Below are 26,430 nucleotides of genomic sequence, written 5' to 3'. Positions count from 1 at the left end.
TTTAAAACAGGAATTTAAATTCAACTTGTTGAGTTTAGTGTTGGATCTAAAAGCCATTGCTATTATCTATTTACAGCTATTCTTCAAATGAAAGTTAAAACCCTGTAATTACATTTATCAACAACATCGGAAATGCTCCTTCATACTTAGCACTTCAAGCATTTGAGCTTTGAAAACTTCATTCAACTTCAAGTGACTTCAGACAATCATTCCAAGAAATAGCATATTGTACAAAAATACAAACACCTAAACAACATCTCTTGAGCAAGACACTTCACTCACGCATCACGAGGCAGCTCTCCATTACAGCTGCATCATTATTTAGGTCACATCATAATCCTAGTACATCGTCAGATAACACACGTTCCCGCGGCTTACGATCCTATCAACCGATCATTAATCACGAAAGTCTTCGCCAAAAAACCGACACAGCTAAAGAATATCTAGAAGTGTCCTCCAGCCAAGAGACCAGACATTGCTTACAGGCGCACTTGAGATTCGTTTTGGTAATAAAACACACGCTCGCATGTAAAAAAGCCGCGTCTAGCAGAGTGTTGGCACGGATAATTGGAGAGTGGTCTGCGGTAAATAGGGGATGGATTATGTATTCATATTAAAAGGCGTTTTAGTTTGTAGTTTTCTTTTGTTGAATGTCAGTTTTCTCACGATAATAAAGGAAATGATTAATTACCAGAAATGTTGTATTTTAACGTTTTCTAATTACTACACTAATACATATTTTATATATTTTAGTATCGTATGGGACAATATCACACCATAATTTTCCTCTTGAATTAAGGATTATAAGTTTATTAGTCACCTGTTAAAATACATATGTGATGAAATCACAAATATTTTAATAAACTCGTAACTCTTTTGAACGGTCTATAAATTATTTGGACGTGTTCATGAAACAATTAGTTCATACCGAAAGCCTAATGACGTCACGTCACCAACTAATGTGTTAAATATTTTGTTGATTTTATCGTATTGTACAATTAGCATAAATTATTATAAGCATCTGTTTGTTAACATTTTATAAACCTACTTAGAATAATGAGGGATTTGCTGGGTTTAAATAACTGTATAGGGCTTTCTGAAGGTCAAGAATACACAGAGTATAAGACTGAATACTATCAAATGTAAAACTGTTAACCATCAACTAAGCATGTATGTGCTCAATCGTTATTTTATACCTATAAAGAAAACATAATTTGCCTGATGACATTCAAAGGGTGATATAATTATCAATACATATAATGTCTAAAACAACACCCAAAGAATTAAATAACTAGCATTTCAATCCAGAACAAAATTCATACTCAGACTTACCAAAGTCTCACCTGAAACAGAGAATGGTATACGAAGAGATTTTACTAAACCAAATTCGGTGAAAGACATAAATTGTACTTCACAACTCTCAATTTTATTCAAAAATGAAAACCAATAAATATGTTTATGGTGCTGTGGTTAAAAAATCGTGGCGTGTCGGATATGCCGCTGTGCCAGGGTTCGGCAATCCGTCCCCTGTGCACCATCGCCAAGTTGTAATCTAATGCGTTATTCAAACACGCTCGCGTATCCACGAACTGTGCTCCTGACCCACTGTGCGAAACAAACATAACGAAATTGACGTATTTGTAGCAGAACATTGATAGACATGATTGTCAGTTTAGTGGGAACTCAACTCAACTCATCAAGCTATGTCTCTCTGCAGGCAATAATCAGCAAATATAGATAGCATAATCTGATTTTAGTTTGACATACTATCTCCACCAAGTTAACAATCTTCAGGATTTGAAAAGTAGCAATATGCAATTCTGATTTATTTTAAAGTATGTACAACATCAACGGGCAATCACACCTAGCGTAGGCCATGTAAGCGACGTCAACTCATTACAAAAGCCCGCCCCAACGAATCAGGCACACAATAATTCAAAAAACGAATCTCCGCTAAAAACGTTGGTTTTATTGCGGCGTGTTATCATACGTGTCCCGTCCGGGCCGGCCGCGCAAAAACACGCGGAACAACACGAATCGGGCTCATGTTAATATTTGAGGTATTTTTATTTGAAATTTCCATTTACACGCGGACGCCCCCCTCTCGCCCCCCTCCCGGCGACCCTCCGTCTCCCTCCCTCATACATATTCATCGGATGCACCCACCCTCCGTTACACTTTCTCCGTGCACAGAGTCGTTTACGTAGAGCGATATTTGTGCGATCTGTGTACTGAAACCTCAGCAACTAGCGCCGCTTCATAACCGCTTGATTTATGTATTCATATTTCACATTTTCTTTGAACGTAGTTTGTTGCGGTCCGAAGGTAAATATCGACATCGGGTGTTGTAGCCTAATGATGATCTATTTTCATTTGGAATTCTACTCTGTGGATGTTTGAGAAGTATGTATTGTGGGTATTTATAGATTCATTGTCAGAGTACTACTGTTCTCAGGCTCACAGTTACTGTTTAAAGATAAAATATGTGTAAAAATCGATTTAAATGAGCAAGTTATTAAATATTATTATTTGTGATATATAACTTACCTTCTTGCCAAATAGCATTAGACTCGAAAGGACCGAAAGCACAGTCATTTTAATAGCAATTTTATAAAAAGTTTGAACATTGTTTGCTCATGGGTAAGCTCATAGATTAGACTTATTTATGATAAAATATTGATCTCTGACTCGCTACGTATGAATAATATACATTTAGCAAATATTCTTCCCATGCGTGTCAAACTCATATTACGCATAAGTAGGAAGCCCGTCATTTTAAAAGTGTTTAGTAATACATTACTCATGAAATTAGGTTGTCTTGCGAAAATTCCTGAAACGGAGCATATTATTTACAGCTAGTTGCGGCGGAAGTGCGTAACACGCGCACCGGCTGTGACGTCACGGCCGCCGAGGACACCGGAAGCGGACCGTGGCGCCGCACGCCGGAACCGGACGTCGGAACGCACGATATCGTCTTACCGGGGTAATGACCGATGATATTATTGAACTATTGTACTAACTTAGGTTTCTATCTTCTATGTAGTTATCCAAAGAAAACAAAAAAATAAAAAACTTTAGTCAAACACGACGTTCTCCAAGTAAATAAACGACAGAGCCTTCACGGCATAAAAACAGTACTAAAACGTCTATATTTACTGAAAATCAAAACATTAATAGCAATTCATTAGTCCTTAAGAACACAAGCCATAATGATGTCGAATGAAATTTATTGAATGTTACTTACAGTACATGACCAGCATGTTGCTCGCTACAATTACCTAAGCACGTCCCTAAATATAAATAAACCATCCCTTATGTATCGCGGGCGAAAAAACAGCAATATATTGAAACATATCGAGCGCACACACTTGATCACGTCCCAACTATAACGTAGCTTAATGTCTCAGTCAACAAGCGTAGGCATTCAGCATCCGACGTATATTTCATAGACACAAAAAACAAAAATAAAGAAAAATAAAGCGGTGCAAACTTGTCATAAATATCCACCTCCGAAATCCCCTTTGTCGAGGATGTAATAAAAACCGCCGATATCTCGACAAGACAAGGAAAATCCCCCGGACCTCGCACAATTGTACAAAATGAAAGCAAAACTTAGTGTAATTAATTTCGAGTACCTACTCAACGCTTTTGTAATAAATCGTTTCATCCGCGTATAAATTTTATCCGGAGACGCGTCTGTTCGGCTGAACTTCAGCGCTGCTTCTGTCCCGCTCGCACTCGCCACGCATTTGCATAATATCACGTCACCTGTCCCTTTCGAAAATTTACAAATGATTTCCCAGTTTCCCGCTTTTCGTTAATCACGTGTCTCGAAAGCCTTGTTGTGTTCTTGCCTGAATTAAACTCTATTAATGTGACGTTAAAGTTGAATTCTGTTTGTTGAGTGATTGAGCTCTGCCAGGGGTGTTCAACCGTTAGGTAAAGTCTGTCGAAATAATTTTACTTAGATATTAGGCGTGACGCAGTGCGAGCGAATAGCCGACGAGTCGTCGACTTAGGACAGAGATAAGAGGTAATAATTCTTAATCTCAGCGTAGAGAGAAGTTGGGCCGCGGTCGGAACCGGGACATTGTTTTAGAACAACGATAATTTTCATAGTCTACGAGTTGAAAGAAGTTAGGAATCGTGGACATAAATAATATTAAGTGTGGAAGTGCTTCAGCGCGGCGAGCGTCGCGGCGGGACGCGGCGGCCGAGTCGATGGACCTATCTCTTATTATTGTTTGTTATTGCTGCAAACGTCAAAGTTTATGTATTTATTATAAGGAAGCATAAAGTTACTGCTAAGTTAGGATACCGAAGTTTCCTTTAGTATTCCCAAATCGTTTAGCCCGACTGTATTATAACCAAAACAGTTACGATTCAATAAGCAGTCCTATTAACAGCATATCAAAATAAAGATTACGTCATCGCTTAAAGCATTAGCCCATCACCATAGTGTGAATTACACCTTACCCTGGAGTAACGCAAAATTCCTGAGCTAAGCGCATTCGAAGTTAAGGGTGAGAGCAAATAAATGGGCGCCCTTTGAAGGAGCACCTCTCTGCTGGGTACACAGCAGCGAGCGCGAGTGTTTGCACAAACTGCTTGTATTTAACGACGCAGATGAATTACCTCACTATTTGCTTCTGTTTTAAACGTTTTAACAGGATGTTAATTGTTTACAAAGCATGTTTAAATGCAAAAAATATAGATATGGATATCGTATTACCGGAGTTGTTTGTGGCCATTGAAAGACGAAGCAGTTTTCAATAAATCGGTTATTCAGTTTGGCCGCTGACTTCAACTATCTTATCACGAGAGTCCATTAAAATTTGGTGTAGACTTCAAAGCAAAGAGAATAACAAAATTTTTATTCAGTTCCATTTTGTCCAGGCATTTGATGCTTTCAATATTTTTTTACAAACAGTTGTGGAAACATAAAAAACATTGCAATGCCTACTATCAAACCTGCGAGGCAAAGCAAACATCCCAAACTAAACGACAGCTAACAGTGGCAAAACAAATGATGTTTGTTGAAGAAACAGCGCTGTTCGAGTGTAGCCTTAAATAAACGGGTAGTGGGAACTATTATAGAACACAATTATATTAGACAGGGCTTTTGTAAACTACATTTGTTTTTATTGTTCAAGTGTTGTAGGTGTTTCTTTTGGCTACGCTGTTAGTAGGTTAGGATATTATATATGGAGAGTCTAAGAGCACATAAGAGCTTAGAAGATGTCTAAGTCACTTCTCACGTGTCTTAAGCAAACCATCAAAATATTTGGAAAAGACTGGGTAATCAATGCATTTGTCACTGACATCGACTAGGCCTTTGCCCAGCAGTGGGATCTAAAACAGGCTACATAAAAAAAAATAAAAAAATCGACTAGTCATTTCAGTGAAATTTTGTAAATAAATGTTGTCGCTTTATGAATAATGACAGGTTTATGGGTATATTTCTTCAAAACATCAGCAAATGATGTGCTGTGTAAAACTACGAAATAAACAAACATTAAGAATATAACCCCTGATTCCTGAAACTTCAAAGTCGGCCCAACTCAGGCCATTAACGGGCACCGCGTGAACATTGCTTACCTGTACTTATAGAGCATTTGAATCTCCTGTCGAGCGCTGATCAGATAGAGATGGATAAGTAAGCGAGAGGACGATCTCAGGGGACCACGCTACACAACCGGCAGGTTACAGAAAGGTGTGGAGACGCTACAACTAACTTGTGATTCGACGTCATAAAAAGATCTATTAGGATTTTGTTTTAATTGTCAATCTAAAGGTATGAAGGTTACGTGACTGTCACTTGAGGATAAAAAGTCAAGACACAAGTGCCAACCAGGTCCATTCCAAATTGTATGAAAATCAATCCCGTTTGGGAGTGAAGAAATCAACATCAAAAGTGTTTATTTTGAGTAAGTAACCCGTTTTCCAGGCACTTTTAAAACGATACAATATTAACTCTAGGTGCACGAATTGATATGAAACCTCACTAGCTTCCGCCCTGAAAACATGCTTTCAATATGACTTAGAACCTATAGCTAAAGTATTACTAGCTAAAATACTAGCCCATAAAAAAAGATCACGAATTTCATAATGTAAATCTACCATTATGTCTTACTTTAGAAATTACTTTGAAGTAAACTACACACCGTGATTTTTTAGTCGTCTTACAAAAGCAGCCCAGTTCATGTATCCAATGACTAGAACACGTTCATGATAAAAAAAATAGGTATTTATGAGATTTGAAAAAAAAAATGCAATTTTTATTCAATATTATGATGCAATTCGTAGTTTTTTAGAAACACAGCTCTGTTGCGAGCGCGGTCCGAGCCTTGTAACAATGGTGTGGGGCGCGGGCGCCGGCAATTTTATCATTTTTAAGAGTATATTTCAGATTTCTCTTGTTTAATTTTCTTCGTACTTATTATCTTACTTGATGATAAAAAAATAATAATCGCGCAACTGGGCTGTTTTTGTAAGACGACTAAAAAATCACCGTGTATACCCAGGAAATGAAACCTTCGAGTTTCAATAACTAAGACTAACTCGACTCCATATCATTTATAATCCAAGAGACAACATCAAAGCCTCGCTACTAAATTAGACGTTTTGCAGATACTAAAAGATATTTAGCCGGGCCGTCCCTTACCCCCCCCTCCCCTGCCCTCCTATCTCCCTCTTGGCAGTAAACTATTTAAAAGGGTTGTTTACACCCTAAGATATCACGAGACGTTGTATATAAATAACTATATAAATACGTCTGAAGTACGAGCAAAGGAGAGTTTCATAGTGAGGGAGTGTTTTCTGACTAGCGTAAAAAAGCGTGTTAAAAATGAAGGACCATTTTGTACTGCACGATCAGTTGTAGTGGTCAAAAGTTTGGTAAAATAGCAGTGTTTAAACGGCATTAAACTCTCTTAAAACGGTCGATGGTACCGGTCGAATTGGCAGATGCACTTGGATGTATCACGACAGTCATCGAAACATCACGTGCATATAATCTCTGCGCGTCAATGTGTTTCAAAACAGACAACATTAGCACTCCCTTTTCCACTCACAACATGCATAATGTATGACGGAGAAAAAAATCATTACAAAATTAAAAATACATCCGAGATCGACGAGCGAACATCAAACGTCGATCCCTAAAATATTCCATTTGACAAGTGACACCAACATCGCCTTTGATCTGTCGAGGCGGACGAAATTGCAACCAATCACAGGCCGTTCACATTCTGATTGCTTGAGGGACTCTTAATTACCCGATGACCTTTCGTCCTGCCTCGCAAAGGCGTGTCGCAGGCCCTTAACACTTGGATGAGTGCCAATTTGCTTTGGACCGTTTCGTAGAAATAGGGTGCCAAAGACGTTGGCCCAACATTTGGGACTATTTGCGTGGTTTCAGGACCAGTAATTGGATGGTGTTTAGTTATTTATGCTGATCAGGGTATGAAATTTTGCCCTTTCATATTTCGGCTTGGGAGTAGTCACCACTGCCTACATCCTTTAATCGTTCAGTAAAAGGTCAGAGCTCAGAATATTTACATAATTATATGTTCAATACGTTTTGACAGCACTCAAACCATTTGCAGAATGTTTCCCTGATGAGTGCGTAAAATAACAATTCCTTTACTTACCTATTTCCTTTACTGTCAATGAAGTTCCAAGAATATCTGAATTGAAATTAAATACTAATCAATTCTCATCCAAGAATGTATTTCATCCCACTAATTCCCACAATTCCCCTTAAACGTCCACCACAGCCAGCTTCACCTCGTGACTCATTATATATAAAACATTAATACGTGTTTCCAATCACATGAGGTTGATTGCTCTGGGAGGTCTCTCGGTTGCACACTGACCTTTCGTAAGCGGTGCCCTACAGGCCGTCCGGGAGCTCTTCAAATAGATGTCCGATACATTATGTACTATTAATACACCTTGGAGTAACGTTAGAAGTTGTGAAAATTTGTAGGTTGTGCTTTAGAAACACGTGATCGTGTGTTTGACATTTCATAAGTATTTTCTATTTCGAATTTAATTATTTATCGTTTTCATTTAGATCTAAAACGTTGACCAACACTTTGATTTCCTCTACAAAGTCCACGAAGGTTCGTGTGGAATTTCAAATTAAAATACCCCTTAAGACGACGCTATATTTTCAAATTCAATTTCTTTAGAGAACGACACAGTTTTGTTTTATGTTCGATTGCATCTATGGAAGCTAAGACAAGAATTTGTGATTCACACAAACTTATCCTCAGTCTAAGAATGTAGTCTGAATTGCAAACAGGCGACAATTTACTATGAGTTTGCTACAATAAAGAGATGTATTCGACTAGTGACTAGTGTTGTTAGATATAGTGTAGAGTTATCAGTAACACACATAGTTGCAGTGCCCCAGCGAGCTGGTACGGAACCCGCAGCAGTCACATCAGACTGTCCAACGACAGGATGTGTTAGTTATGTGCCTCTGATACCATTAAGCTGACTGGCTCGCGTGATCCCGCACTCTAATACAGGGTGTTTGTTGGCCTCATATAATAAAACCGACTGCTTATTCAGGACAGTAAAGTATCACCAGAACAATTAGCGAGAAAAAGGCAGGAGACTAGAAAGTCCCTATGAACCTCATTACGCTTTACATAAGAAGATAAAATAAAGATCATGTAAACCTAAATGGAATACCGAAAATGGATAGTCGTCTCGTGTACTATTGTTCAATACAAAATTCGGATTTTACAAACCGAATGTAATATCTTCTTTACTGGCCAAGTGAATAGTATAATCTTATATACTCGGAGAAAACGTATATCGTCCATAACGTTCACAAATTCAGAGTTAAATGTAATTCAGTAGCCACCCTGTAGCGTCGCCGAGACGCAGAAACAGACAGTTGATGTCTGAGATCAATCCTCGCTACCGGCGCGACTGGTCCGTGCGCTGCCCGCACTCCTACATATACCACGATACACTCCCTTTTATTTATTTGCAGTACGACTCAATAAATTCCTAACTCCGAACCGATTGTTCGATGCACTGAAAAAAAGTCAACCGTCTCGTGATACCAGTCAATTTTTTTCTTCTCATACTAAATTAGATTGAAGTTTTTCGTGACAAAGCCAGCTGAATATAAATTGCAACTAATAGCTATTTCTTGGATTCATATTGGATTTTTTGGTATCAGATCCTGTGATGTGTCGTTTGTCGTGGAATGATGGCTAATGTTGATTTATTGGTCGTCCGCCAAACAAATTTTGGAATTTTTGGTTATTTATAGGACTGTTATAAAAGTCTTTTTTTGCCGTCATTCTTACACTGTGCATTAAAACATAAACATTTTTAGTTTTAAATTGAATGAAGACGAGCCAAGTCATAACTTTGATAAACTAAATTATGTTTTGTAACCTACATAGTGTAACTGGATTTCTATTAGTCTAAAGTTAAAATACTTTTAAATGCATTTAATTGGATGAAACTCAGGATACAATGCAAGCCTTCTCATTACCAAAACATTACGGACCGAAATCTTGGTATAAAATAAAGCCATCCGCATCCGTACAATACTAAATCTTCGGCTAACATTTCCAAAACTCATTAACGAAATAATATAATTAATTGAAATTCCTTAGATTACGCCAACATCTCACACTAAAAGCAACTCGGTGTAGTTGCGCGGGCGCCGGCGGGCGGTGCAGGGAGGGTGGAGGGGGGCGCCACTGCGCTGTGATTAACGCGCCGGCGCGCGCGCATGTTTCAGTTAATTAGCCCACAGACATGCGGTGTTCACACCCCCCTCCCTAAAAAGGAGATCTCAGTTAGCCTTAAGTAGACGACAGTGTTCCGACCGTTCGTTTTGTTGGTACCATGTTGGTATTTTATGTAGCTCACACCGCGCAGTATTGTTTACACGCGCGTTAAATGTGTAATTAAACTTTGTTCGGTGTAACTCCTTATTTATGTGTGTGGCTCCAAGAAATAGGTAAGAGAATAACATTCGCCGTGTTCCGTACGCGTACCATTTCAGCGAGCGTAACTTTCCCCTGGACTTCGATGCAAGCAGACCAATGATACCCTTTTACGGATATAGTATTTCATAATGAAGCGTTATAATACTTTGTTAAGGACATAAATAGGACAACATAAAATGTTTATGTGCTACAAATTCATCCGACCGTTACCGAAATACCTCTTTTGAAACGGGTCACAAACGCAGGAAACTTTACATCTGACGACTTAATCTCTTAACACATAATGGTATCGAGCAAGTGATCGTCAAATCGCCCCAATACTGAACAAGAACACTAACAAATATGACAAATTATCTCACATCCGCCGTTTCAATCATACCAACTCAAATTGGAACGCAGAAATAATTACATACACATTCAAGATCATATCACATGGCTCGGGTTACATAACACACATAGAATAAAACCTGCTGTACTGCAAAAACTTGACGTGGCATTGAGGAAAAATAAAAAAAGAGACACAAATACACAATACCGAGGAGTCTTGGGTAGTATTACTCCATTCCGTTCGAAGCTTCTGTACGGCATCGAGCATGCGAACAAAAACTATAAGAACGTTGCAATGCGGCCAACGGTAGCGAAATAATAAGATCGCACAACAAAATAAAGAAATGCCCTCGAAACAAAAGGAAGGCTAGTGAAATAAGGCGAAGAGGTTTACGGAGTGACGCGGTGTGGGCCCGCGCTCATTGTCTTGTGAACACATCCAGCCGTGCGCTCCAGATGCGGCACTGCTGCCCATAACCACAGCAAACCTCTTGTCAACGAAACCTTCAATATTTTACAGCTCTTGCCTGGAAGTACTAGCTTAATAATATTTTGAATCATATTAAAATTATCAATTTAAAGAACCAACGAAGACTACAGTGTTTCATAAATTCAGTGCCAGAACCTGTGACTTAAAACTTAGTTATTTCTTCTCTTATTATGTACTGCATTGTGACATAATACGCAAGAAGTTTTTCATCATGTTCTTACGTTGACCAGAAATTGAAATAAAATATTTCATAATAAAACAATTATAAAAATATCCTTTCTTTTGACTACGGTTTCCATAGAAAACTTTAAAATGTATTTTTTGCTTTTGTAAAAATGAAATCTAAATAAAGAGAAAATATGAATTGGACAATAACAACAATGATGACCGAGTTCGTGATTTAAGAAGGGCAGTCAAAAAGATTGTTAATAAAAATAAATAAAGTACCTTCTCCAAATTTTGTACATCCATGTAAGCCTCAGAGGATACTGGATAAAAAAACCCCTCGCAATCGGACTGGTTGAGGTACATCATTGTTGGCTGCGATACCTGTCTGCGACTGCGTTGTACCAACACGACACTTTGCCGACATCCCAATACAACCCTTATACCGCTACAAATAGCAACTAATATCGTGTGAAACGAATAGTCGTGATTTAGCTAGACATTGATAGTTCGTTATTATTCGTCGATCGAATTGAGGATTAATTAGTCGAGTCTGAAATCGTGTCAAGCGACTAATGTGGCCAAAAAAATGTTTTAATAAAGTATTGTGAACTATAGTTTGCATTCCTGCGAAAGTTCTAGATGTGCCTTACTTTATTACTTTGCAACCAGATGGTATATCAAGTAGCTACCTTGGTACATCTACATTAAACAGTTTTTGATGTAAGTAAGACATACAGATCTACAAATTAATAATAGATATAGAATAAGATAATTCAGAAAATCTTGTCAGTGTAAAGTTGAAATCGAATACAAATTTAATAGTACAATGTATTTGCTGAGATGTAGGACAAAGCTAGCAATTAACTTTCTTTGGATGATATACAATTTATTTAAACGTTTTCTTACAGATATAAAAGGCTCACAAAATCAAATACTTTCTAAATCAGTACCTTTAATAACATCAAAAAGTTCTCGTAATCCGAATACTTTATTTTTCATCTAATATTCCTATGATTCAAGGCGCAAGTGTATAATATAACCGATGGGTCTCTACCAACTCCATTAATTATAATCCTCTTTTGTTTAAAACGTTAAAATCCATTCTCGCAAAACCGCGACAGGCGCACTTGAAACACGACATTATCTCTAAGCAGCATACATCACACCGTAAACGTGAACGTAAAAGTAAACGTGACGTGTGCTACGTGACGTCACCAGCGACTCGAGTTAGTTCAGAATCCGGTCCCGGTTTTACATTACAATTGTCGCTCCAACCTGCGCTGGAATATGATAAATCAGTCGATGTGTGTACTGGTGGCCACACAAGTATTAGACTTTTACAGTAATTGATTTTTAAAAAGATCTCGCTGTTTCAGCTTTGTTCAGTAATGAGTGTTTTTACAAATGTCTTTACGGTCTTTAGCAATAAAGAGCCCAATGAACTTCGATCGACTTTTCAAAATATTAATCAAAAAAATACAGCAAACCGTACCAAAATAAATTCAGCAGCTTTAAAGTGACAGTTCTATTTTATTCAGTCAATGTAAACTTCAAAGTTTTGGGAACAATTTATGGGCAACGAAAACAGACAGTATGAGTTTCGTGAGCGACAGTACCAGGTGGAGATTTACACAGGCGGCAGGTACAGAGCTCATATCTGTAGGAATCCAGTAAGTTTAACACACGCCCTGTAGCTAGTCTGCAGCTCTACGTACAGGGTGTTCTCGTACTTCATGTGTAGTGACGATACAATATTATTGATACTTCGAGAGGTTGGTATGTAAGAGCCTGTGGTCGATATTTATGATCTGTTAGCTGAAATTTTAACTATTTTAGTAAAATTAAATAGTGTAAGTTTTTTCTTTAATACCATTTTGAGTGAAATAATATTTTCGTAAATATTTAAATTTTCGTATAAATAGTACTTTTTTTATTGTAAATGTTTTGTTGTGTGTGTTCACTATCTCTTGTGTTTATTTTCCTATCAGTTTCCCCGCTCTACACAAGACTCATAAAAGCTCGCGTCTGTAACAAACGCTCGGCAGCTCAGTAATCTATTTATTTTATTGTATGGCAACAAAACCGCGTGCTACAGGCGCGGCGCAGGCGCAGCCTTCGGGGAAGGCGCCTAATGAAGATCTTAATTGGGTGGCGCGCGTGTGTCCCGGCCTTATCGCCACGCTCCATACTGCGGGATTTATATGATTGGAGAAATACCTTGTCATTTGTACATGTTTTACTATTGTGTCTCTTATAGAACACGGTTAAGAATTGTGAAGCTCTTTACATTCCCTGAGGTGAAGATTCCTTAAATGTGACAACATACAAAGAGTTAAGGTGAACTTCGTAGGTAACTCTTAAGTCGGATGAAAAAATCAACAAAACAAAATATAACAAACAAAAAGTCAAAAAAGCTCACGCGATACCACCATTACAAAATAACTCGGTCGTGTAGCCAGTGATTCGATTTAACCGAACGCAAATGTGAGATGCGACCGACATAAAATCAATCGGCGGGCACGCAAAGCTTAACACCGAAATAATGTAAATTATTGCTCGTAAAAGTGTCATTTTCGACGTACACGTGACGTCACCGGCACGACGTAACGCCGCACGTACGAAGAGCTCTCCGATCGAAAGCAAACTCTAATCATATCTGAGTAAAACCTACAGTCCCGCGACACTACGCGCTTAGTCAGACTAAACGTATTTGAAAATTGTTTATGCTCAAACTGCCCCCGCTTTGTTATCTTTGTCATCAGTTAGTGAGCATTTGCATGTCTGCCGTATTCCTCCACTAGGACTGTGCACTACCACTGTTTACAATATCAACATCGGTTCACGTAAATAACAAAGAAAAGACCAATGGATCTATGAAGGACGACAGGACGCATCCAATCCGAAATACGTATTTAAAATAGGACAAAAGCTGTCAGGGCAGTAAACCTCAAACATCGAGTTATCGGTGTGTTGCTGGTGGCGTGTTGTTATAGGCTTTCGCACACATAACCGATGAGACGTTCATTTACATACGGCGGGGAGGCGGGGGCCGGAGCCGCCCCGGCCCTGGGGACCGCCGCGACGCCCTGGATGCCGCGCGCTAGACAGAGACCACTATATTATTATCCTGAGCTAAAAAAACGAAAAGTGGGCGGGGGATTACATTATAGTAGCGAAAGTAATCGATATTCTGTTTTAGTACGAGGTTGTTAGAGCTGCACCGCTGCAGCCTAAATACGTAAGGCAGTTAGGTCACGGAGGGCAGCCAGGTGGAGTGCGCTTTATTTTTATGCGGAGCCGCTAAGAGGATTGCGGTCATGAAAGGGGTGGCAGCCGTTACGGAGGCTCCTGAAGCCTTCAAATATATCATAAACACGGATGGCTTTTATCATTTACGGACCGTAGGACGCGTCGTGCCTTTAATGACTTGAGTGCCGTATTGAGGGTCGCGTTTGATTTTCAGCGGATTCTGAATATTTTAAGCTTATCTATGCAAATTATAGTTTCTTTCAGCGTTGAGAGAAAGTTTGTTTTCATTTTGTTCCTGAAGATTAGTACTCCAAGTTTAACGTTTTGTTTTGGACATTTACGTCTCAAACTGGCTTTTAAAGTTTGATATTTAAGTTTGGTTCCTTGAACTTGCTCTTTCACTTTTATGTAAATTTCACAAATCTCTCAATGTTTTTTTTTTATGTGAACATAATATCTGCATCAATATTTCAAATTTGATGCATTATAAGTTATTTACTGGCATCGATTCTCAGAACAAGCTTCTTGACTTTCTGAAGGACCAAGCTTACAAGATATTACCGTTATCCCAATTTAGTGTTTTGAGTGGAATCACTAAAATTCTTTGCCAAAAATATTCGAAGATTCTGGGAGGGTATTATTAACACAATTTGGTTGGGCCCTTACATCAAAGATGCAACGTTTAGACCAAATGAGCCGTGGGCCATTCGCGCATAATTTAGCCTCGGAGCTGTAAAGCGGTGACCGGACCTTCGTATCAACCGTTTTGGCTTTATGGTTCCGGTGTTGGTTTTCTATTGACTGGTCAACGCTCTAGTTCATCAATATTATTTTAGATGGTTTCAATCTGGCCGATGTCAGAGTGACTTTTGTAAGCTTTTTGCATGTTTGTGTTTACATGTCGTCTTGTATTGTTCAGTTAATTTACAAAGGCTGAATTATACTTTTGATTTTTAGATGAAATGATATCACGAACATATCCATTCTTGTTATATCCTAATGAGTCGAGAGGTACAAGCAGCAAAGTATAACGGCAACAATTTTTAAAACCTGTGACTAAAAACTTACCAAAGTTTACAGTACCCACAAAAGTGGTAACCTTGTGCATTAAATACGCGGAAAGTTCACCCTTTTTACGCATATAACCCAAACAAACGCTACATAAAAAACAAAGTTATAGTAAAAATCACGTAGTATCAACATACTTATAGGAAAATCCACGGTGACGCGACATAGCTTAGCGTCGTAACGTACAGATAGGGGATATTTATATAGTGATAAAATCCATTTACGACGAGCCCGGTACAATGCGGAGCGAACAAACTTTATTTCCATTGCTTTCATATCTAGGGAACGTAGGGATGGGAAAATGTCGATGTTTTATGAGTCGTAGCCGTACCTACGCTTTTCATTCAATCATTTGAATTGAAAATGCTGTGGAGAAACTGGGTCAGTATCTATCGGTAAAATCTATTAATCCAAATAATTAAAGTATGTTAAACTTAGACAAATCTATTTCCTGTCACTTCAGTATTAGCGACACCAACTCATTTTCAACCTATTCCCGTATGTTTGTGATTAAAGCTTGAAACTAGCAAGCATAGATTATCAAGCAAAAAAAACTCAAATGCCTTTTCACCTGAAAAAAAAAACATTTTAAATTCAATTATTAGATATAATTTAATAACTAACTAACATTTGGGAACTAACCCAAGAAGTCGACTTTTGGCCAACACTAGTAGAGCCACCCTCAGTTTTTCCTTCAATTTTCCTTTTGCTACGATCTCCACTTAATTGACGAAGAATTTTGATTGGTCCGTACCTACGCCATATTCTATGCATTCGTCGCGGCGGGAATTTTCTTTTTTTTATTCTTTTTTTTTTAATTTCAGCACAGCTTCATTTATTATTCCGCCTCTTATTTTAATGGCTAGCTTCGTTATTGTCCGTCGTCGAGTTCTCGATATTATTTTCGATTTTAATTGCTGGCTGGTTCTCTTCTGTTTTTGTGGGGCCTTGTTGATTGAAGTGTTTCCAGTGTTTTTGTTCAGCTTGTATATTCAACCGTTTGTTATAAACGGTAGGTATTCTCATTATACATTTTAATTCTTACTGTCCGTGCTGTCACGTGCTTAATGTGCTTAATATGTCCAATAGCATTAAGCTGTCAATTTAACACTTGGACCTTTTTTACATTTTCTTTGTATTAATTTTGAAAGACACAAATATAGGCAAAGCGGTTACCATATAGATTTAATAACAGCTGAAAAAACATTAAACTTATAAATATGCATCGTAATAAATAAAAAAAGCAATCAAATACGCATAAGCTACAAACGAAGCTAAAAATATTAGCGAGTCAATAGCAAATCTCAACACATAAAAATCACAGCAATACACAGAAATAACATTTCAATCGGTGGAAGCAATTACTCGTCAAAGGCGGTACAGTTGAATGCAGAACTGATTAAACGGTACAATCGCGGACAGTATTGACAAAACTGTGCGCGCGTCGATGCGCCGGCGTCGAGTATTGAACAAATTTCCAGTTCGGCCGCCCATTGAAACGTCACCGGCCACGCATTGTATGCTCATCTTCTGCGATAGTTGGGAGAATAGAATAATCGGTATTATTGGGATTTTTAAGCGTTTTTAAGAGGAGACAACTAGCCTCGTTTGTTAATCGGTGGCTCGTGGAGTCGTGTAGCTCGCCTGTCACCGACCAAATTGATTTGGTCTTAAAACTGTTTTTGTTCGTCTTTTACCAGGTTAATGTGCCCATGGAATGTATTTCTTGCAGCTGGTTTAATTGGTAGCAACATTTTACGAAATTTGATACATTACACATTTTTTCTTAACACGCATTATTAAATAACAAATTGAGAATTCGACACAGTCGATAGAAACTGACATAATGTAGCTTTAGACTCTCTTAAAAAATGTCTGGCCCGGTTATAACTACACTCTTATACCTACAACAACAGATTAAAGTAGAGCGTATGTCTTATCACTTTAAAACGACACTTGGAAAACTGACCTTAAGCCCATTTCCTAGGATCCGCACCGGAACATTGTTCCTTTGCAGCGGGGAAGTGAACCTGGTGCGTCGATTAGCGCACATTTAGACTGACGGAGATTCTTCCACACAATGTCTGATTAATGGGCATTAAGATTCAGCCCGCGCGCGCTCTGGCGCCGGACGCACAACCAGGATCACTAAATGTGCACCCCATTTCATTCTCCAAGTATCATATTGTTTTGATGCCACAACAGGCAAACACGAGTTGGTTAAAGATATGTATATTAAATACTTTTTAAGCATTTAAATGTTCCAAAAGTTTTTTCTGCATATTTTTTTTTGACTTTTTGAAATAACATCATTCGTTGTCAAAAGGTAAAGTCAAAATGATTCCGTCAGTTGTCAAAATAGATAGAGAAAGTTTGAAATAAGTTGATACCATGCAGTTTTTTTTTTGTTTTCGAAAGAACTAACTTGAGAAAAGATTACACAAGTAATCTTTAAATTTTCTTGCTCCTCGTGTTCCACAACTCGTGTACCGCGGAGTAGTTTTGCTGCAATTTTTCCTATTCGGCTTAGACACATTTATAGGTCATTTTGAAATTTAGGAGAGGTTTTATTGACTCTGTGTTATGTTAATTGGATTACCATCGATACCTTACGAAAAATATGTCAATTCATAATTGGAAACGTAACTCAAGCTTGACATTAGAGTTTCTAATTTAACTAAGTATAATGACACCTTGATTAGTTTTATGAATGTTCTTGATTTATGTTCATATCTTTTTAAATGTGTACTTTTGAAATCAGAAAGTTGTATATAATAAAGAGAAAATACATACTCATAGTACCGCTCTCCGCTACCCAAAAACGACAATAGCTCAAAAATCCTTCGGCGGTCCGAACCCCGCGAGTCAGCTTTCATTTCAGCGCTGAACTAATATTATTGCGAATTGTCCGCCGACTTGCATCCCTGCGGGTTCATTAACCGCACCGCCCCCCCCTTACGGTGCCGGCCCCGCACCCCCGCCCCTCACATCTAGCTACCCCGAGGAACTAGTATGACTAGATTATTAAATGGGAGATTCATGTATGAAATAAATAGGGGTTGTCTATGTCTTGTTGCGGTCAGACTGCAGTTGCTTTATGTAAAAATAGATACCAGCCACCCGCCATTTACTGGACAGCTCACAGCGTCCGTTAAATTAAAACTAGCTTGCTTTTAGCAAGTTATCTACTTGAATAAGTCTAGAAGTCTAAGAAAAGTTATATGATAAGTTTTGAACTTTTGCGACAAAAGCTTGCATTTTTCGTAATGCTATGGAACTTTTACTTTTCTGTATTAACACAATACATACAAACATTTTAAGAACGATATCACAGATTCGAATTAAAAAACTAAACAAATCCCCGATTTTCGAGGGCACATACAAAAATATTTAAATTATGCTAACAGCCCTTGACGCGGCGCCTACTTCAAGACTTCATTACAGAGTAAAAACAATACCCAACAGGAGGGCGACGTAATGTATGCGGTTACGAAACAACGAAAAATATAACTTTGTTGACATTGTGGAGGATACGGATCAGACAGAAGAGAGTGTCAGAAAACTTCTTATCCGATCACAATTCTTGCATTCCTTAAGTGAATTATAATTGATGTGTTAGGAATCCAACATAAAGAACTCTTGCCTGATTTATCTTAAAATAAAATTCTTCATGTCTAATTATTATTCACTAAACATTGATATGATAGAGTGCCCATTGAATGGATGATTTTTAACCAAATATGGAAAAGAATTTGAAGTTGCTACTCGGTTAGAGACTAAACAAATATCAAGAGCTGAAAATGTCAGTGTAAGTTGAAAATCTGTATCTAGATCCAAATCATTTAGATCCCTATCAGCCTTACTTTCAACAATTACTAAATAAGATTGACTCCCGAAATACTCTAAGGCAATCAGAGCAAATTTCCACCTCGTTGTTATTTTTTCAGCAGAAGACATTCATCGTCCCAAGTTAATACATTGAAATATCTCCGTACGTAGTCACCAATCTTAATTTCCCGTCGCTGGCACTCCTCCAGATCGTTTGTCTCAACTAAGTGACGCTCGGACAATGCCACTACATATGTATTGTGTTATATACACAGCTAAAAGGTACTGACAAACAATCTTACTCTATTGCAGTGCCAGACATGTTTTTCTTCTTAGGATTAGTAAGTGAAAATTGTTTTGGAAACAAAGTCGAAGGTAAAAAAAAAACTAACTTTAGTAAGGCAAAAAATACTAGTAGGCATGCAAAAAATCATCATGAAAGCTCAAAATCTTTAAATTCAATGTTTTATGTATTTGGAAAACTGGACAATTCTTGTAAGAAGTCTTTAGTAAACTTACCTATCAGTATCACTATCCTTCCTAACCTACGAATATTAAGTTGAATCGCTTGATCCTGCTTTTTTGGACATCGATGGAAAACTCTGAAATACAGTAGAGCTAAGAAAATCCTTTCGAATAATATCGACATCCTGAAGAATCTACATTCCTTGCCTTACTTTTCACTTGACAACAAACTTCCATTACATAATTCATGGACGATACCTTGCACGCATCTACACGCACACATCCAAACAACGAGTGACATGTGTTTACAAACAACTAATTAGAACGAGTCCGGTGTAGTGTGCGTGTTTTTGTTTTGCTGACAATGGGTGTGAGTATGTGTGCGTGTGCAGCTGTGTGTATAGCCGCGCGGCTGTGTGAAGGCTAAGGTAAGGGGCCTCATGGCTGGCACAGCTCATGTAAAATGCATAAGATACGCTTTCATACAGGCTCGGGTCGCGTCTCGCGTTTGTCTCAGTACGCACAGATGTTCGGTGAAAGCCGCTTTTTGCGTGGCCGTGAAACTAAGCTGAAAGTAACGAAAATATCTTTGCGACAATTACTGTAGGTCGTGCCTTCGGGATTTGTTGGCAATCTGTTCTCATATTTGTTAAAAATAGATGTTTTAAAACTTCTTTCGAATGGAAAGATAAAGCTGAAAACAAATGAAAATCGAGCGTGATTTGTTATAGCTATTAGTCTCTGATCTTTATCTGTCCGTGATGTAAGGTTTTAGGACTCTGTACAGATTTTCTATCATTAAACTGTTCTTTGGTTAGAATGCACTGGTTCTGAACACCTACACACAAAGTACTGCAATTAAGCGGAAAAGATTTATCGCTACATTGACGCCAGAATCCGTTCACCTACAGACTTCACACTTCACAAAATGCTAGTTAAATCTTGGCACTAGGATTGTAGGACGGTAATTTATTATCTAAGGTTACATTTTAGACCATGTTCAATAAATCAACTAGCTTGCCACTCCGTCATGCCCTAATTTTGGACTAGACGGCTTAAGCCCTGACAAGTACGCCTTAGGTAATTTCTAAAGTTATTAGTCAATGCCTTTGGTAATTAATGTATTAGAAATTATTATTCAGACGCGTTCCTAAAGGGCCTTGAACACCAATCATATGTTCCAGCTAACCCATATATCCTGGAGACGAAATAGCGTGACCTTATTCAGGCAGCGACAAAAGTATAGCGCGTGTTGCGCATTGCAATAGCAAGGTCGACGTCCCGGCGAGGGGTGCGGGGTGCAGGGCGGCGAGGGGGGGAGTGACTGAACCTCCCCCTCCCCCCACCCCCAGTATTGTTCTCACCTCAGACACAACACTGCTTCTGAAAATATAAGAATTAAAGTTCAGATGGTGCGAAATTGTTTTGGCCAGAGGTTTGAGGTTAGCTCGACTCACGTGAACAAAATTGCTGTTGTTTTGAAACAGATAAGTATTGCTGCAGTAGAGTTATTTTGGTAAGTTCTGAGATCCGCAGAGAAATTCTCATCGTCTTATAAGGAATAATTTTTTTGAATAGAACAATAAGAATGTTCCTCTGATACACTTGAACGAAACTGTCTTTGACTAGTTTTGCTAGCGCCACCTAGACGATAACTTTGTGATTTACTATATTTTATTTATTATTTTGTTCACAGAATAAATGCCCAGAAAAACTTAAAAACAAATTTTTAAAAATATCTTCGGAATTCAGGCAAATTATCCAAAACTTGCATTCAAGATGGTAGCCGTTTTAATCCTCGGTAATAGCGGGAGGCTAACGGTTGGCGGCTAAAAAGGCAATATCAGGAGATAACATCGATAGCCGTCGGAACAGTTCGGCACGTAAGTAGGCTGTGAAAATGGCCGCCCGTAACGCTGTGCGTGTGCATACTACGGACGCTAATTGTAACCAAGAGTCAGCCGGGTCTCTCAAAATAGAACTGATTTTATTCAAACAATTGACTATTCTATACTGTGCGAAGCAAAACTTGGCAATCAATAGCAACTTGAATAAACAACACCTTCTTATGCAGCATTACTCACCTAAAAATCCAAGTAACCAAACAATAAGGAAACAACAATGTTCAGAGTTTCGATAAATTTTAGAACGTCTCTCTCATGTTGTAAACAAAACAAAAACATACAAATAATAATGAAATTTCCATCACAAAATGGAAGAACCAACTGGGAAATGAGTCATTACGAGTTTCTTAGTCTTACGAGCTTTGTCTTGAGCTGGCTTTCAAGCCACGCATTATCGCTCCAACCAAACACTATTAACAAACTTGGTGTAGATTCCATTCAAAACATTTGTTGCCTCGTAAACCCTACCTACTTAAATTTCTTCGCCGAACAAGTAATCAGTCCCTTCGTCTTAGTGTTGAAAGTGCCGCTTTGCAAACGCTTTTCAGCACCTGTGTTTGTTCGGAACATGTGAATTGTTACTGTACCCGCGCCTGTGGGGAATTCAACACTATGTAACTCACACAACAGAAAGACTTTTTGCATTTGATGTTTTTGATAAATACATATCTAGCCGTAGTCTTCAAGGACAGGCGTGGGTCGTCGTGACGGCGTGGGTCGATGCAATTTTACACGAACTGTCCGAAACAATTGAACACAAAATGATTTGCCGTCATTTTCAATAACTAAACAAGTTATCAAGATGTTGCTAACTTAAATCATTTTAATATAATTTAACTCTTTCGAAGCTAACGAAATTTGAAACGCTCGTTTGACAATTACGCCAATTTTAATTGCAACATTATATGCTAAACACAGCTGAATCATTTCTTAAGACGCCTTGAACATCCGACAGCTTATTTATTTTTACGATGAAGTGAAGACCGGTTGAAAGCCCTGCTTAAAAATAACGGGCGCCCGTCAGTTAGGTCTTGCGAAAATGTTCATATTATCAGGAGCTAGACATAAAAAAGCTTTTAGAGAATAATGTGACACGGCGGTACCTGACAGCGTACACTCACTAATGTTTGGACGGGTGTGTGCAGGACATCTGCTTATGTGTGACATCGCTGGAATAGTAATAGGCCTCTTGTGACAATCGTTCGACTTTCCATCCACATTACGTATTCGACGGATGCCTCAGGACCCTACAATAACCCGCTTCGCACCGGACACGCCGATTGTCTCCCGGTTTTTTATTAAATGCTGTATTTTTTTATTTCCAGGTTGTGGTCTTATGCTAATGCGGAAAGGACCGAATATTCAAGATCTACTGTTTGTGAAGAAATTGATTTTCAACACATCAAGAAAATAAACATCTGAAAAGACAAAAAATTCAATCCATTGAACCATAATCTCTGGAGCGAAGAACCCGAAGAAAATACTAAAGACAAGTGGTTTCTTAGGTTTACGCGAATGTTAGACATTGAAATGAAACGACTTTTAGATTTTTAGATATCACCTACTTGGGACCCAATAATACAAAAACTTAAGGCTAAACCCAAGAGCAGCGCTGCAAGACATCACGACACAGTGAGCTCATACTGCGTAGGTCGGACCATAAATAATTAATTAAAAATATGAAGGTAGAACGAGCAACATCTTCTGTCAAGACGAACACCATCTCAGTCTGCCCGTGACCATGATACCTGCAAAGGTGTCGAAACGTCGGGAACTAAAACCAAAAATTAAACCGCGATAAAATCCGTAAAAGTCGTTTCATTTCAATACTAAAGACAACTTTGTATAAAACTAGACATGAACTTTTACAGTTACAGAATTGTGTTTGATTTGTCAGAAAAGCTATTATAGTTAGTACTATAAATAATACTTACACGCCAGTGCAAAATACATTCAAACTTCTGAATTGCTGAATATAATTGATTTAATCGATTAAATAATAAAGCAATTTGTCTGCACTCACCGTCAGGTGCCCAGTGTCTATCACTGGCTATGAGCCATTGAATAAATTACTTTTGGTCTAAAGCCGAGCTAATTTCATGAATTGCAGTAGAAGCTGCTTTGACATTTATTTAATAAATTTGAATTTTAAGAAAGGACGAAACTGCAATAGTGTTTATTTTAATAAGTAATTATAATCTGTAGTGTTATTAATCGTTATCAACATCAGTCACCGCCAAACTTTAAGCACAATTCGTCACTCCCGCTTCTTCCTCGCCACGCTGTCGCTCCTCACCAGCCTGACTGATGTCAGTCACAACAGTTCACAGCTCCAGTTCTGCGAAGTCAACTCACACCAATACAGTCCTGAAACAAAATCGCTAAAACTTAAGGGGACGACGACACCGCGGCCCGAACTGCGCCGCTCCAAATGTATTCAAATATATGCGCGATTAATTCAGGCTGCATAGCCAACGGGACGGTGTTAGTAGTGGCAGCCAGTCTCACTTTCTACGCCGGATCGATGGGGCCGTGACCTTCAGAGCCTCTTATTTGGTTCCTGAATCGATTTTTTGCAGAACTCTTTGGGAACTGGATCGATTTTTTTAGGAAGCACCGAGCGCTGCGGATTCTAAGACTGTAGTCGCGACTGAGTTCAGTGTTCCGAGGTTTCGGATGGCCCTGACCTTCAAATCTTCTTGTTTATTTCCTGGATAAGGACGAGGAAACCATCAGAGACGTGATAGATTTTACAAAAGAGTTTGTCGATGCGCTGACAACACTAGGTGTCAGTGATTTCATATAGAGTAGTCTGTGTCCCTGACCTTCACCACCTGCCGTTCCTAAACACGAGCTTCAAAGGCGGGTTCAATGGTCGCTGTTTAAGAAATAAGTCGTACACCAGACTTGAGGGTACTGAATAAACTGACGGAGAACGTAGATTGTGTCTTGAATAATATGTATTAGGGAATCTTTTTGCACCCAAGCTGAAACTGATAAAGACGAAAATGTAAGTGCCGAGAATTTAACATGGAAACAGTAACTATCAATATCTATTGAAAACGTAGCTTTAATGACCTGATTTATTTAAGAATAAATAGGATAATTATACATAGAAAAAAAAAACAATATTCTTGGGCATATAATAAATTGTATCGTCAATTTATCAGCAACTCCGTATCAAGCGATAAAGGATAACGACTACATGTCATGCTTTTGACATTTAAATTTCAAATCCTATCAGGTTATAGTCTGTCCTCTATTTCTGGCAGTTTCCGTGACATAAAGATTACGGACCCGATAGCCTTCGTATCTGCATACCTAGTTTATCTAAGACCATTTGTATCTTAAGTAAACAACTATTCATAGCACCTGCCGAATATTGAAAGGCTCTATTTTGAATAATAGGACCAGGTTTCCCGGAGACTCGGTCAAGGCTGTTCTACCTTACATCAGACCTAATGACTATCGCACATAAAATATTCAAGCAAAAATCTTTCCGCCAATAGCAGACACTCAGGCTTAAGTGGACACTTACGATGTATACCAACTATAGGGATGTTTTTTATCTTTACGATTACTGTGTCCCGCGAGATGGCAACTACAAAGGAACCACTAACTATCAATACATCCCTTTATAACGGTTAAGAGCTCCCGTTTTACAGCCAAAGGTTCGCGTTCAAAAGAAAAAGGCGCCCTTGTAAAATTCCTTTTCAGGTCTCGAAGGAGTTTTCGAGTAGCAGTAAAGAGTGTTGGAAGTACAAACATAGTTGTAGATATAGTAGTGCGGGGCGTAGAGCCGGCGCGCCTGTGTGCGTGCGACGTGACACACGCACACGCGCGCGCCCGCTGTGTGCGTGGAATGCGGTACACGCGACTACGGGCGGCATGATGCGTTCGCGATAAAATGAAAAGCGGGTGACGTCACAGGATGTTTACGAAATGTGCTTAGAATTAGTTTCCTATGTAAGTATTACTTAAATTGGTAAGTATTAAGGGAACTTTACATTGTTTCTAATAAAGTTAAAGGATATCTAGCTGTAACCTAAAAGGAATTTATTTATATGAATATGGAAATTTTCATAGAAGCTCCTAAATTAATCTCAGACAAGAACCCGCTAAATATAAAAGCTCAAACTGTCACTTATGTGCACAGACTTGTGTCAAAACTTATGAACAACTAAAGCCTTTACCAGGAACATCCATAATAAGTGAACTGACAAAATCAAATATAGAAATTCTACTTGTTTAGCTATTATTAAATACGAGCCGTCGCTACGAATATGTCGGTACAGCGGGCACGCACACATGCGCGCGTACGTGCCGTCGTCTTGGCAACGGGACGCATGCGCGGCGCCGCCCACCGCCCCCCCCCCCCTCCCGCGCCCCGCAGGCCAGACTTAGCACTACTAAGTGTATGGAAGTGAATTTATTCTGTATGATTGGTCATTGAAGATAAGTCGTTTCGCGTTGAACACAGTTTGTGATGTTTTCTTTAATAGGTGTCGCTAAGTATGGGCTCCCCGGCAGTGTTATGTCTCATTCTGTTGCGGCTTGATTGCTGTTGAGTAATCAGACGCTCGTGAATGGCTACACTACGGCCGGTGTCTGTTCAGTATTGTTATAATTATAATGATACACCATTGTGTTGGATGTCGAAAACTTTGTAACACTGTCAAGTTTTGTCTGGCAATATTCGTAAGACATAGAGAAATTAATATTGAAATGAACATTTAATTATAGAGTTCAGTGAGAAAAATCAATTTACACATTCAGGGTCAATTATGCCGAATGAAAAAAAAAACACCCTGGTACTGAAAAAAAAGAAAAGTTTTCCTTAATGGTTCTGAATACTAGTAACACACTAGATAATAGGCTCAAGAATAAATGAATATTATAATATCTCCTCACTGAATACCAACATACTTATCAACGTCGACAGTGA

The 26,430-nt window shown here is 38.6% G+C and overlaps 1 long non-coding RNA gene across 1 annotated transcript in view; it reads left to right on the top strand.

Moving 5' to 3' along the window:
• LOC113495354 overlaps positions 1-23,032 on the top strand; it is a 35,791-nt gene extending 12,759 nt beyond the window's left edge. Inside the window, exons 2-3 of the long non-coding RNA XR_003400711.1 lie at positions 2,856-2,983; positions 22,811-23,032. This is a non-coding gene — a long non-coding RNA (uncharacterized LOC113495354). The remainder of the gene's footprint in view (positions 1-2,855; positions 2,984-22,810) is intronic.
• The last annotated feature ends 3,398 nt before the right edge of the window (positions 23,033-26,430 follow it).

Source organism: Trichoplusia ni, chromosome 6 (assembly GCF_003590095.1).
Source record: "Trichoplusia ni isolate ovarian cell line Hi5 chromosome 6, tn1, whole genome shotgun sequence".
NCBI lineage: Eukaryota > Metazoa > Arthropoda > Insecta > Lepidoptera > Noctuidae > Trichoplusia > Trichoplusia ni.
This window is presented reverse-complemented; position numbering and strand designations above follow the sequence as displayed.